Source organism: Pleurodeles waltl, chromosome 4_1, assembly GCF_031143425.1.
Source record: "Pleurodeles waltl isolate 20211129_DDA chromosome 4_1, aPleWal1.hap1.20221129, whole genome shotgun sequence".
NCBI lineage: Eukaryota > Metazoa > Chordata > Amphibia > Caudata > Salamandridae > Pleurodeles > Pleurodeles waltl.
This window is the reverse complement of record NC_090442.1, coordinates 47,978,769-47,992,712: the sequence shown is the minus strand read 5'-3', so window position 1 is coordinate 47,992,712 and position 13,944 is coordinate 47,978,769. Positions and strand designations below refer to the sequence as shown.

General features: G+C 46.2%; 1 protein-coding gene across 6 annotated transcripts in view; it reads right to left on the bottom strand.

The window, feature by feature from the left end:
* LOC138287369 (uncharacterized) overlaps window positions 1–12,207 on the bottom strand; it is a 124,085-nt gene extending 111,878 nt beyond the window's left edge. For 5 of the 6 annotated variants that reach the window (XM_069227749.1, XM_069227751.1, XM_069227750.1 and 2 more), the window contains exon 1: window positions 12,034–12,207. The gene's annotated coding sequence lies outside the window, so the exon portion shown is untranslated. Of the gene's footprint in view, window positions 1–11,878 lie in introns of all 6 variants that reach the window. The other variant, XM_069227746.1, reaches the window with a different exon arrangement.
* Between the last annotated feature and the right edge of the window lie 1,737 nt (window positions 12,208–13,944).

Below are 13,944 nucleotides of genomic sequence, written 5' to 3'. Positions count from 1 at the left end.
CCTGATAGCTCTCACGTGTTCTTGTATCCGTTCCTTCAAAGGGCGTATCGTGCTGCCAACGTAAATCAGTCCACACACACAAATCAAACAGTAGACAGAAAATCTCGTGTTGCAGTTAATAAAGCTCGTGATTCTGTGAGTAACGCTCGTATTGTATGTGAACGAAGAGATCTTGTTGAGAGCCAGTTGGCACGAAATGCAGTTTCCACATTTAAAGAAGCCCCTTGGTTTACTAGGAATCCAGGTGGAGGAGTGTGTCTGTGTGAGGGGCATGAGAAAGCTGGGGCACAGTATGTTTCTGAGTGTGCGTCCCCTGCTGTGAGTCATGTTTGGAGAGTTGTTGATATAGCTCTTGAGACAAGAATCCAGTAGTAGTAGGTGCCAATGTTTCCTAAGGACACGGAGTATGGTTTTACTGGCGGGGCTGTATTGAGTGATGAAGGAGATCGGGCGTGTGTTGGGTATTCTGGGTGGTCTCTTGGAGCCCCTAATAAGAAGCGAGTGTTGGTCTTTGGAAGAAATGCGTTTAATCCCTGTGGAAATTAGTTCCTTGGTGTATCCACGGGCTTGGAAGCGATGTGTCAGTATGTTGAGTTCTTTTGTTGAAGAGGTCAGGGTCAGTGCAGTTCCGTCGAACTCTGACCATTTCCCCATAGGGAATGGCTCTGATTTGTGTCAGTGGGTGGGCGCTCTGTGCATGTAGGATAGAGTTACACACAGTTGGTTTCCTGTATAGTCTAGAGGTGATCCTATGGTTGGTGATATACAGGAGAAGGTCTAGGAATTCAATTTGAGTGCGGTCCACCTTGTGTGTGAATTTTAAGTTGAAATCATTGGTGTTAAGATGTTGAATAAGTATGTCGAGGTCAGAGGCGTTGCCCGTCCAGATAGCCAAAATGTCGTCAATGTATCTGCCCCAGTAGAGAATGTGCTGGGTGATGTGCTTTGGGCATTTGGACCACAAATGTGTTGATTCAAACTGTCCCATATACAAATTAGCATATGATGGAGAAAATTTTGCACCCATAGCTACACCCTGGCACTGGCGATACCAGTTACCATTATGTAAAAAGACGTTGTTCTCAAGTACCAAGCGTGTGAGGTCAAGAAGCATACAGGTATGTTCCAATAAGGTGGCATCCCGTAAGCTGAGAGTCTTAGAAAGCATCTCAAGCCCCTTTTCCAGTGGAATGGTTGTGTATAACGAGCTGACATCCAGGCAGATAAATGTACATTCCTCTGTCCATTCAATGTCCTCAAGTTTGCAAAGCAGATCCCTAGTGTCCTGGATGTAGGATGGAAGGTTACGCACCAAGGGTTGGAGAAACGAATCAATGTATTCAGAGATGTGTTAGTGGGAGACCCAATACCTGAGATAATGGGCCTACCAGGTGGAAATCCATCAGTTTTGTGTACCTTGGGTAGGATGTAAATACAGGGTGCTCGAGGTGCTGTGACTCGCAAGTACCTATATTCGAGGTCAGATAAGAGACACAGATTCTTCCAATGGGTAAGTTTGTTTTCTATTAAGTCTGAGATGTTAGGGAGAGGGTTAGACTGGACAGCAATGTAAGCCTGTGTGTCACTCAGTTGTCTGTCGATTTCTATCCATGACTACTACATTGCCCCCTTTGTCTGCTTCTTTGATGACTAGATCTGTGCGTCTGGACAGTTGCTGCAAAGCCATACATTCACTGTTTGTCAGATTATTCTTGTGTCTGTGTGGACGTGTCCCAAGTCTGTCCTCAATTTGGAAAAGTTCCGAGCTCACTGCTTTGTAAAACACATCAATGCAGTTATCTGGAGATGAGATTGGGACAAAGGAAGATTTTGGTTTGAGACCACTGTCCTGATCTAAGTTAGAAGGGATGTCAAGATGGACTAGAAGTTCCTCGAGGCGCACGGGTGGAGTGCTATTATGCTTCACTCCACCCAACACTAACTGGTCCGGCAGCACACTACTCATCTCTAGCTCGATCCCCTCGAATGCATACCATCATCTATTGCCCTCTCCTCTCCCAACTCTACTACCCCATCTTTCCTATAACCTCCTCCCTTGCCCCTCCATTACCAAAACCCCTCCCCCTTTCTCGGTGTGGGCCACATGCCCCACACACTAGGAGCAATAGCCCGATGGCACAACCCATTGACTACCGCTGCTGTCTGCGCTCCCCTCTACCTCGACTGCGCAATGACATACCCACCACAGGTCCCTCCCTCCCCTTGACTTCCAGCATCTCCACTGACAAATAGACTGCTTAGTCCAATCACCGAACACCAGCTCCAAGGAGTACTGCACAGCTGTCTTGGCAGGGGAGCACCCGCTAGAACTCTCCGGAATTCTGTGGTACAATGGAACCTTGGACGTTGCTCACTAGATGTACTGCACAGTCCTACTAACCCAATGCTTCTAACCCCCCTCCCCCCCACCAAGTGCCCCAATGCCCTACCCCTACCCCCTTCCTTTCCTCTCACCTTTTTCTGTTAGGGTAACGGACACTGACTTCCTCGGTCATGTACAAATGATGTAGTGGTGCAATGTACTCTGTTTTATTCCTGTACTGTTTTTGTACTATTCCATTTCTCTAATAAAAGATTGCAAAAAAAAAAAAAGATTTAAAGGCTTCTTTATGTGCATTCACTTTCTGACTGAACAGAACACCTTTTCCTTTGTCAACTCGCCAGAAGGGACGAGTAAGTCCTAAAAATAGCTTGACCTGATAAAATATGACTCGCAATGTGACACAGCAAGTGGGTGAGTAGATTTTTTGAGGCATTCCTTGTGTGTATGTATTTCCACACCATAAACTTTGGCATTATAGGAAAGTTAAATGTGGCAACAAAGCTTTGATATACCAGACCTCGCAAAAACATGAAAATGGTACTAGACCTGCAGGGCAAGTAACTTAAATAATCTACTCGACCTAACTGTAATGTACTTGACCCGTAAATGGGTCTCAAATTGTGTGATCCTAGGCAAACAGTTTACAAAGTTGCCTTTTTCTTCATTCTCACATATGATTGCACCGTCAAATATGTGAGCTCAGCATTTCTGCAGTACATAAAAACCTCTTTTGTTTGATTAAGTAGACTAACGTTTGCTGCATGTATCACAACAATCTAGCCCACATATAGCGGACACATGACCTATGACTTGCTTTTAATTTACCAACAGCATTGCCAGCAGGGCAGAAGTATGTCCCAGTTTATGTTTAAACACTCACTTTTAATAAATATAATACTAAACCAAGATGTGGTAGCATATTGTCATCTACACACATTACATTTCCAAGAAATGTCCAAAAACCTTTCCACTAAATTCCAGCTTTACTGATAAAAACATATATTGTATTAATCTACGAAAACTGGGTTTCAGAAAACATATCCTTTGTTCATCAACACGTAAAGTATTCTGATTTGTTTTCATCCTATTAAAATATTTTTTCAATCACACAGAAATACAAAAAACTGGGCTTTCACAACTACTGAAAGATATTTTGAAATGTTTGTACAATTGACTTAGTCATTTAAATGTTGAATGTTGGGGGAAACCTGACACCCTATAGCCTTCTGTTTTAAACTCTAAACAGCAAGTCACACAATTCACCTTACAAAGTCCTGGAACTCTGCATTCAGAAGGAAAATCAATTGTAAGACAAACTGACTTTTGACCTCTGTCTTTGAACACAGAGCAGAAGTGACATAAGAACAAGATTTAAAGGCATATTTTATTGTCCCTCCACTTGTTGACTGAACAGAACACCTGTTCTTTGTCAACTCGCCAGAAGGGGTGAGTAAGTTCTAAAAATAGCTTGACCTGATCAATTATGACTCACAGCAAGTAGTCAAGTAGATTTTTCGAGCCCTGTATACTATATCATTTGATTGATTGTTACTCTAAACCATTACAAGGGATAATAACGTGAAACAATGTCAAAATTCCAAGTCAAACGGCTTCCAAAGCATTTTTTTTATATTTAACGATAAAACATTACAAATCAGTAGTCATGTAAACAACGTTAAAATAAAAGTCAAATAACTTTCAAAACATTTTACATTGTCGATAGAGCTAGTGCAGATAACTGGTCCAGTGGCTAATTAAAACAATGAGCAGAATGCAAGATTTAAAACAGCAGCAGACTTTTTGTCAAAAAAAAAGTTAGGTGCAAAAGCCTATTGCTCTCACCAGGAACTAGCACCTAATTTACTTTTTTAATTTATTGATAATGCTGGTGCAGACAACTGCTCCAATGGCTATTAAAAGCCGAGTGCAATATATAAAAATAGCAGTAGACTCTTGTTAACAGAAGAGAGGCACGAGAGCTTAACGTTCCCTACTGGAACTAGCAACTAGCTTGCGCAAATTACATTCAAATATGACAACCAGAACAACACTGAAACAGCACAAAAAAAAGAGCATCAATGCGTTTTTAGTAAATCGTTAAGGCAAAAGTAAGCAAACTAATCTGGTTAATACTAAGGACAAAGTGCAGAGTGCAGTGTAATAGTGGCAGGCTTTTAATTAGTAAAAGAGGAGTGTGGGGGCAGATTGCTCCCTTTGAGGACTAACACATGAGTAGACTCAGTGCGTCTTCAGTGAATGCATGAAGCTCAGGGTGCATTCACAACACTTTCCACACAGCGCAAAGAAACAAAGATTTCATAAACAAACTCAGCTGTAAGCGAAAATCAGGTAAGCAACACTGGAACAGGAAGCAGACAGCGCTTAATTGTTAAACGTGAGTCGTTGACTAAGCATTTGCCTTAATGTGCTCTGGCGTCAGCGGGCAATCCAGTAAAAAATTTTGAACTGATGGCTGGAGCCACTACACATGTTGTTACCCCCAAGCTTAGCTTCTTAGCCTGAAGCCGCTTAGGTCACAAACTTGAACAACTGCAATAAGGTATAAAGACACCTTTAACATGTTTACGAGTCAGAACACATACACAGGGCCCTTGAAAGCAGTTTCCCTGTTGTAGGAAGCTGGCCTGGTGTGTGGTGGGCAGGCACCAATGGTGTTATCACCTTATATCAGGTCCAGGTATCCCCTATTAGTGAGGTGTAGACACCGTCTAGGAAGCCAGGCTCTCTAGATTTAGCTGTGGATAAGCAGGCCAAGACTTTTCTAGGAGACATGCAAAGCTTATGCAATATCACTGTAGTCACACATGAAAGAACCACACAGTGTTACAAAAATAAAGGTAGTTTATTAAAGTAACACAAATATTAAAATACTGTATATGCAATCTACCACTAGAAGGTGAGTAAACACACTATTATATACATATTAGAAGTCAGGAATTGGCATAGTAAACAATAGAAAACAGTACAATAGCAGAATAAACGGAGACCCAAGGGGGAAACCAAGCCATATACTAAGTGTAACGCGAAAGCCAGTCCCCCACCCAAGGAATTGGAATCTGTAGAGGGGAGATGGAGGAACTAGGAACCCCAAAAGGTAAGTACCATGGTGCCCCCCAGCGACCAGGAGAGAAGTGGTAAATACCTGATTTTTCCCCAAACCCACAGGTAAACTTTGGAAAAGGACAGTGCAAGACCCAAGCAAGACTGGAAAAAAACCAAAGGTGGATCCTGACAGAAGAGAAACTGCAAATGAAGGGGACCAAGCCCAGATCAAATTAGAGTGTCAGGTTGGGACAGGAGCCACTACCCACTTTTCTGAAGGTGCAGGACCAGGCTGACGGTCAAGGCAAAGAGTCAGCTGTGCAGCACTGGAGCCGGAGAGGAGTCCCAGAAGTGATGCAGCCGATGTCCCATGATGAAAGAAGAGTTGCAGTCGGTCAGTGGTGTGGAAAAAACACCAACAAGCCTTGGCAAAGGCAAGTGTTGCAGATAAAGAGTTGCAGAGCTGTTGGGGACTAGGAAGGTCCAGGGGTTCTCAAACCAAGGAGGGGATTCCCAGGTGACTCTCAGCAGTGAGGAGAGTCAGAAGACGAGGAGGCACCAATTACAGGCAAATCACAGGCAGCAGGCACAGGAGTCACAGTGAGGCCCACTCAGCACACCCGGAGAAGAGTCCCACGTCGTTGAAGCAGCAGGCCGGAGACTCTGCTTTGCACAGAAGAGTGCTGGAGGCCAAGGCTACATAGATTCTAAAGATCCTGTAGAAGAAGAGCCAACAAGCCTTGGTAGCTGCAAGAGTAGCAGTGCACAGGGGTACTGTCCTGCAAGGAGAGGTAAGGGCTTACCATCTACCAAGTTGGACAGCTGGTAGAGGGGACCACTCCAGACCACCACCTGTGTTGCAGGATCCACGTAGTTTTGCAGAAGAGAAGATCCACACAGCCGGACGGCATTGCAGTTGGTGCCTGCGGAGGCAGGGGAGTGACTCCTTCACTCCAAGGGAGATTCCTTCTTGCTTCTTGTGCAGGCTGAAGACTTGACGCCCTCAGAGGATGCACAGCCAGAGAAATGTTGCAGTTTCTGGAAGGGGCCGGAGAAACAATGTTGCAAAACTGAGTTGTCGCTGGAGTTGGAGATTTTGAGTTTCTGGAGGATCAGTTGCTGTCCTGGTGGCCAGAAGATGAAGTTAACAATGCAGGAGTCCTGCTGGAATCTTGCATGCCGAATCTGAAAACCCACCCTGGCGGGAGACCAAGAAGAGGGATTGGTCACCTATCAGGAGGGGGCTGTGATGTCACCTGCCTGACCTGGCCTCTCAGATGCTCCAAGGTGCCTCTGCCCATCTTAGATTAAAGATGACAGAATAAAGTGGCCATCTGGAGGAGCTCTAGGCACCACCCCTGGGGAGGAGAGGGACAGGGGAGTGGTCACTCCCCTTTCCATTGTCCAGTTTCGGGCCACAGCAGGGACCGGGGGTCCCTAAACTGGTGAAACTGGTTTATGCAAGGAGGGCACCAAATGTGCCCTTCAAAGCATACCGGTGGCTTGGGAGGCTACCCCTCACAAGCTATGAAACACCTTTTTCCAAAGGAAGAGGGTGTTGCCTCCCTCTCCCAAAGGAAATCCTTTGTTCTACCTTCCTCTGCTTGAGCAGGCTAAGCAGCAGGAGGGCAGAAACCTGTCTGTGGGATGGCAGCAGCGCGGGCTGCCCGGAAAACCTCAGTAAACTGGTAGGAGCAATGCTGGGGGTCCTCTAAGAAGCCCCCGGAGTGCATGGAATCATACAACCAATACTGGCAACAGTATTAGGGTATGATTCCAATATGTTTGATACCAAACATGCCCAGGTTCGGAGTTACCATTATGTAGCTGGACACAGGTAGGGACCTGTGTCCAGTACACAGGTAAAATGGCTTTCCCGCACTTATGAAGTCCCACACCAGTCCCAAAGGTGAACCCAACTACACTTTTGCTCTGACTACTGCTACCACTGGTGTTGCTACTACTTGGGGTGCTAGGGGTAGTAGTGGTAGCAGGCTTGGTGCTATTTTTAGGACAAGTGCTGTCACATGCCCTATGGCTTGGTTGCCTACAAATGTAGCACCAAGGTTTATTGTTGGAAAAGGACTTAGACCGACCCCCAGAAGAGTTTTGTGGGCCTGATGAAGACTCTGTGTTTATCTCTGTACCCACCCTTGTCTTGAGACTTACCTGCTTTCTTCTTTTTGTGGTCACCCCTATGTGAGATTTCCTACTCACCCTGGTGCGGACCCACTTGTCTGCCTTCTTTCCCAATTCTTGGGGAAAGGTCAGATCAGAGTACACCAGGTATTGATGCAGCTGATCAGATACAGTTATTTAAGATGTGCTCTCTTAGAATTAAGTTATACAAGCCCTGAAAGTCACTCACTTTGCTCCCATACAACCACCCTTCCAGGGCTTTCACAGAACAGTCCACAAAATCTACCCAATCTCGGGAGGACTCTTTTGTGGTATCTCTGAACTTGATCCTATACTGTTCAGTAGTTAGACCAAACCCATCTAACAGTGCTGCTTTAAAAACTGTGTAAATGTCTGCATCCTCTTCTCTGACAGTGAGGAGTTTGCTTCTACCTTTGTCAGTAAAGGAGAGCCACAACATTGCTGCCACTGCTACTGGGGGACCCTCTGTACCTTACAGGCCCTCTCCAAAGCAGTGAACCATTTATAGATATCATCTCCCACCTTGTAAGGTGCGACTACCTTGTTCAAGTTTCTAGAGTCAAAAGAGTCCCCTTGGCCCTGGTGTCCCCGAAACCGAAATTGCTGCCACCATTGGGTACTAACTCCAAACCCCGTCTTTCCCTTTCCACTGCCAATGCCTCCCTATCTAGGGCCAGCTGTTGCTGCTGCAGCCTCAGCTTGACCTCCTCCAACCTCAGTTGCCTAAGCTCCCTATCTAGGGAATCTTCCCTTGAGGTGGAGTAGTGGGTCCCCTCAGAGACTGAGGAGACATGGGAAGGGACAGAGGAGGATCTATCCCTCCTCTTGGGAACCCTCTGAACCAACCTTCTAGGAGTGAAGATGGGCCTACTGGAATGGCCTCCCTTTTCACTGCCTGCAGTGCTCGTAACAGGGCTGTGGTGTTCCCCAAGTTCTTCCTGACCCTCCCCAGTGTAGCCCAAGTCTACCCTGTCTAGGACTGGAGGGTCAGCTTCTACTTCTTCCTGGCTACCAGCATTATTCTGGTCAGCCTGGGGGAGTAAGCCAAGAAGCAGACTCTTGTTTGGTTTTCTCCCAGTTTTCAGTTTTGTCTCAGCACACATTTCCTTCTAACTCTTAGAAAGTTAGGCCCTCATAGTCCAGGACCTGAGAGGTGTGCTCTACTGAAGACATGATGTCTAGCTAGAGTGGCGTAGGAGTCCCTAACTACTCTAAGCAAAGTGTGGAGCAAGGCTATGCCAGACCTTAGCTTAACCAAACTCAGGAGACTAGACCCCTAACACTAAGTGTAAAAGTGTACCTACAGCTAGTAATCGTCTTGCCTGTGGAAAGTACCTAGTGACAGAGTGGTAAGGCAATTGCAAGTGCTTATTCCACAGCTGCACCACCACTGTAAGGAGCTAGCCTGTTGTGAGGTGAGCATCTATGGTGTTATCACCTTATACTAGGTCCAGGTATCCCCTATTAGTGAGGTTTAGACAATGTCTAGGACGTCAGGGCTCTATAAAGGTAGCTGTGGATGAGCATCCAAAATGTATCTAGGAGACATGCAAAGCTTATAAAATACAACTGTAGTCACAGCACTTACACACAAGGAAAAAAAATAAAAAACACACAGTGTTACAAAAATAAAGGTACTTTATGATAGTATCGCAAATACTAAATACTAAAATACTGTATAGGCAATCTTCCACTAGAAGGTGAGTAAATACACTAACAGACACACCTTAGAACTCAGGAATTGGCATAGAAAACAGTAGAAAAGAAGAATAAAATGGAGACCGTAGGGGGAGACTAAACCATATACCAAGTAAGTGGAATGCAAAAGTCAGTCTCCCACCCAAGGAAGTGGAATCTGTAGAGAAGAGCTGGAGGAACTAGAAACCCCAAAAGGTAGGTACCATGGTGCCCCCAGCAACCAGGAGAGAAGAGGCAAGTACCTGGTTTTTCCCAAAAACCCACAGGTAAACTTTGGAAAAGGACGGTGCATGACCCAAGCAAGACTGGAAGAAACCATAGGTGGATCCTGAGTTCAAGTTGGAGTGTCCGGTTGGGGCAGGAGCCACTACCCACCCTTCTGGAGTTGAGGGACCAGGTTGACGGTGAAGGCAAAGAGCCATCTGTGCAGCACTGGAGCCGGAGAGGAGTCCCAGAAGTGACACAGCCGATGTCCCACGGCGGAAGAACAGTTACAATCAGTCAGTGGTGTGGAAAAACCACCAACCAGCCTTGGCAAAGGCAAGAGTCGCAGAGCTGCCGGGGACCAGGAAGGTCCGGGTGACTCAACCCAAGGAGGGGAGTCCCAGGTGACCCTCAGCAATGAGGAGAGTCAGAAGATGAGGAGGCAGCCCTCACAGGCACCAGGCACAGGAGTCGTAGTGAGGCCCACTCAGCACACCCAGAGAGGAGTACCAAGTCACTGGCAACAGTATTGGGGTATGATTCCAACATGTTTGATAAGAAACATGCCCAGGTTCGGAGTTACCATTATGTAGCTGGACACAGGTAGTGTCCAGTACACGGGTAAAATGGCTTCCCCGCACTTACGAAGTCCAGGAAAATGGAGCTGGAGTTTGTAGGGGGACCTCTGCTCATGCAGGAGTGCCCTCACACACAGGTACATGCACACTGCCCTCTGGCCTAGGAGGGCTTGCTATAGGGGTGACTTGTCGCAGTGACCTGTAGTGAAAGGGCGCATGCACCTTTTCACCCAGGCTGCAATGGCAGGCCTGTAGACCTTTATTGTGGGCAAGTCTCACGTCCTGAGAAAAGCCTATGGTAATTGGGCTGAGGGTGTTTACTGCCAGCACCTGCATTTTAAGAAAATCCTGCTGCAGTGCCGCTAGGGTAAGGGGCATTGGGCTGATTACATGTGAACACAGGTGCACATTCACTTGTGCATGGGTGCAGGCTGCACTTGTGAGATGAAGGCAGTGTGCAGGCCAAGAAATGAGTACAGGTAGACTGGCGCAGAATGGGACTTTGCAAGGATTGGTGCTGTCCTAGGGTATGCCTTCTAATATAGTGGGCATTCATAGATGTCAGTAGGGTTTATTGAAATAAGTCGGCATTGCCTTTGCTGTATTAACCATACAGGCAAAATCTGCCTTAACATGCAGTTTCGCTCAACTTAGGCCCACACAGAACAGGAAGATGATGTCACGCTGGGATAAAACATACACGACGAGTTGGAAATTGCAGTTCACTAGAATATATCCACATATTATTACAGGGATTGTCATATTCCTCTGGGTCAGTTCATATTCGGATTCTAGGCCTTTACCCCCCTCTACTGGCCCAAGTTAATTACTCTACTTCCCAGTGGAGATAACAAAGGCCTCCCCACACAGAGGGAGCAACTAACAGTGATTGACTCCTGAGAAGGAAGAAATGGGGAAGAAATCTGCATCTCATAATTACCTTTTCACACTGAACCTGGGCTGGATCATGAAGACAGAGGAAGATCCCAGACATCTGAGCCACCTGATCTCTGCAAAATGGACTAAGGTCTTTGTCACAAACTGATCCCCAGGAATAGGATGGGTTTCACCAGGGCCAGTGGTACTGGCCCTCTTATGCCCTTGGAAGACCAATTGGGGGAATAGCCCAATTTCTTACAGTACCAATGTTAAATGACCAGCAGATGGTAGAACAAAATCAAAAGTTGTGGGTGACCAAAAGTGGTCACTCTACAACAGTACCCATACGCGATTACTATCCAGCTTAGTATTTTTCAACTACAGAAATACGTTTCAAAATACACAATCCTTTGGAGACAGAGGCATACAATGAGTAAATGTGTTTAAACTGGAAACAAATATATTGTTTTGGGGGGGTGGGAAATAACGGCACATACCAGAGGAACCCTGTTTTTTATCAGATGGCAAAACAAATTGGAAAGTTTCGGAAGCGTTTACCTGGCCACTAGCAAACAGCACAGAAGATCTGCCCCTCAGCTTGTGGCATGATATATAGTCATGTTACTTTACTTTGCGCCCAGCAACCACTCGAAAATACATCATCTGCTATTTATCCGCTGCCAGATAAAGAGTGAAGTTTATTTGATACCATTTGAAAACTTCAAATGGTAGTCATTTATATGGTCATTCATTACTGGCCAGGCAGGCAGCGAGCTGCCTTTGCTATCTGTCTGCAGTAACACTGCAGGATGTTGGCTATTCAGCCAAATACCCGACATCTTCTAGTAAACAAAAGGGGTTCAGTACCGACGAGCACTAACTGCGAAGGGATCAACAGATGACAGGAGCGCACGGATGTTATGAATATAAACACCTTTAACATCAAACTCACGTAGCAGCACCCGGCCAGCTCCGTGCTTTACAGGGGGGTGGGGACCTGCGCGGGGTTAAAGCTGGGTCTGCGCCGAGCAGGGCTGTGCGGCCTGGGGGGAGCCTGGAGAAGGGGCAGCATTATCTAAGAGAGCCCCGGTCCTGTCCAGGGCTCACCTCCTGTGAACCCGGCTCATCTCCAGCGAAGCTGACTGCCTTTGTCTCCGGTGACCTCTTGCAGGGATCCAGGGTAAAGGCCGGATCCTGCGCAGATCCCGAGAGGACCGGAGAGGAGCTTCGAAATCCAATAAACACTTCTAACCACTGCGCATGCCCAGGAATGGAACACCACTCGCTGTCCATGCCTATAACGGGCGTCCAAGGCACACTACGCATGCGCAGACTTAGAGGCATCCGTACGGTACACCCGGGAGTCCACGTCAACTGCGTGAGCCCTACCGAGGCTCCTTATTATGCAGAGCATGCGCACTTACCATCCCTGCGCGTGCCCAGAAATGTGATGCCTTAATAACCGGATACGAAATACTAAATAAATGTCTGCCGGCTGTAGTGTAACTGCGCGTGCCAAGCATATACCACCCCGAGGGACACTCGCTGTTAATGCCCTCTCACAAGGAAGTGATGCGTGCTTGAAGCCTATGCAGCAGCGGGGCTCTTAAACCCGTCAAGGCTAAGGCTGTCACAGTTTATCTCGAATATGGATGCAATCTGTGTTTTGGTAATTTATTTCTTTACGATTTTACATAGCATATGCGTGACCCTGGGGCATTGGAGTGCTAAGCAAGAGAGCGTGTAAGAAAGCATTCGTACGCACAAACAGTCGTTCTTTCCAATGACAGTAAAGGCTCAAACGAAAACTGCTTCAAACATTGATCTAGGATACATCGCCGAGGACAGAGGTTACTTTAACCAAAGTGTTTATTGAATAATAAAATTCAGCCCTGCCAGGTTTCATGTATGATGTGCTGCGCCAGGCCATGTTTTTTTTTCCTTTGAATTCTGGAACTTGTAGTTTTGTTTATTCCACATTAAAACATAACTACAAGTCCCATCATTCAGATAAAAAAAAAAACCTGGCCTGGAACATCACATAAAGCATGGACCTTGGAAACGTGGTAGCTATGCCTGGATGTTCAGTTCCATTTTGAAGGTCTTATGATTCACTGCAGTGCACAGGGTGGCTAGGGGGAGTTCGAAGTTACTGTGGCACTGCCAGAGAAAGCCTGATCCATATACCATTTGTGCTTGAATGTCATGGGACTTCAACTGGTGGATGGACGAATTTTGACCCACACCCAGAGCTCACGCCAGGAATCCTGGAATAATCATTAACAACAAACTGGACGTAAACGTACAAGTCAGCACGGTGACTGTATCCTGTTTCCACACCCTGAAGATGCTAAGGAAAATCTTCAAATGGCTACCAAGCAACACTAGAAAAACTGTTAGTCTTGCCCTAGTCACCAGCAAGTTAGGCTATGGGAACACCCTCTACGCCGGGATCACCCAACAACTTACTGAAAGATTACAAACCATCCAGAACTCATCAGCGAGACTCATCCTCAATCTCCCATACAGAGCTCACACCACACCAGACTTCAGGGAGCTCCACTGGCTCATGATACACAAACTGTCTTAATTCAAACTGCTGACACACACATTCAAGGCACTACATAACTCAGTCCCCACCTACCTAAACAGTCACATCTTCCACCAACTATCCAGATAATTCCACTCTGCAAGATTCCTACTCACAATCATCCCACGTATACACAGAAGCAGATCAGGTGGACGAACGTTCTCTTACATCGCTCCTAAATCGTGGAACACCCTAACACTCCACATCAGAGCTTATCTCTCTCTTACATTCTCCAAGAACCTGGCTGTTCAATTAACCAACTTATCATAGGCAGGGCTGGACACACGCACACCTTCTCAGCCCCAGGATACCCTTGCAGCGATTGTGCGCTTTACAATACACATAATAATGTTGCATAGTAATCTTAAGTAGTGATAGACATTTATGGCCATGGTGAAAATGTGTTTCTGAAGGTAGAGACCATTGTT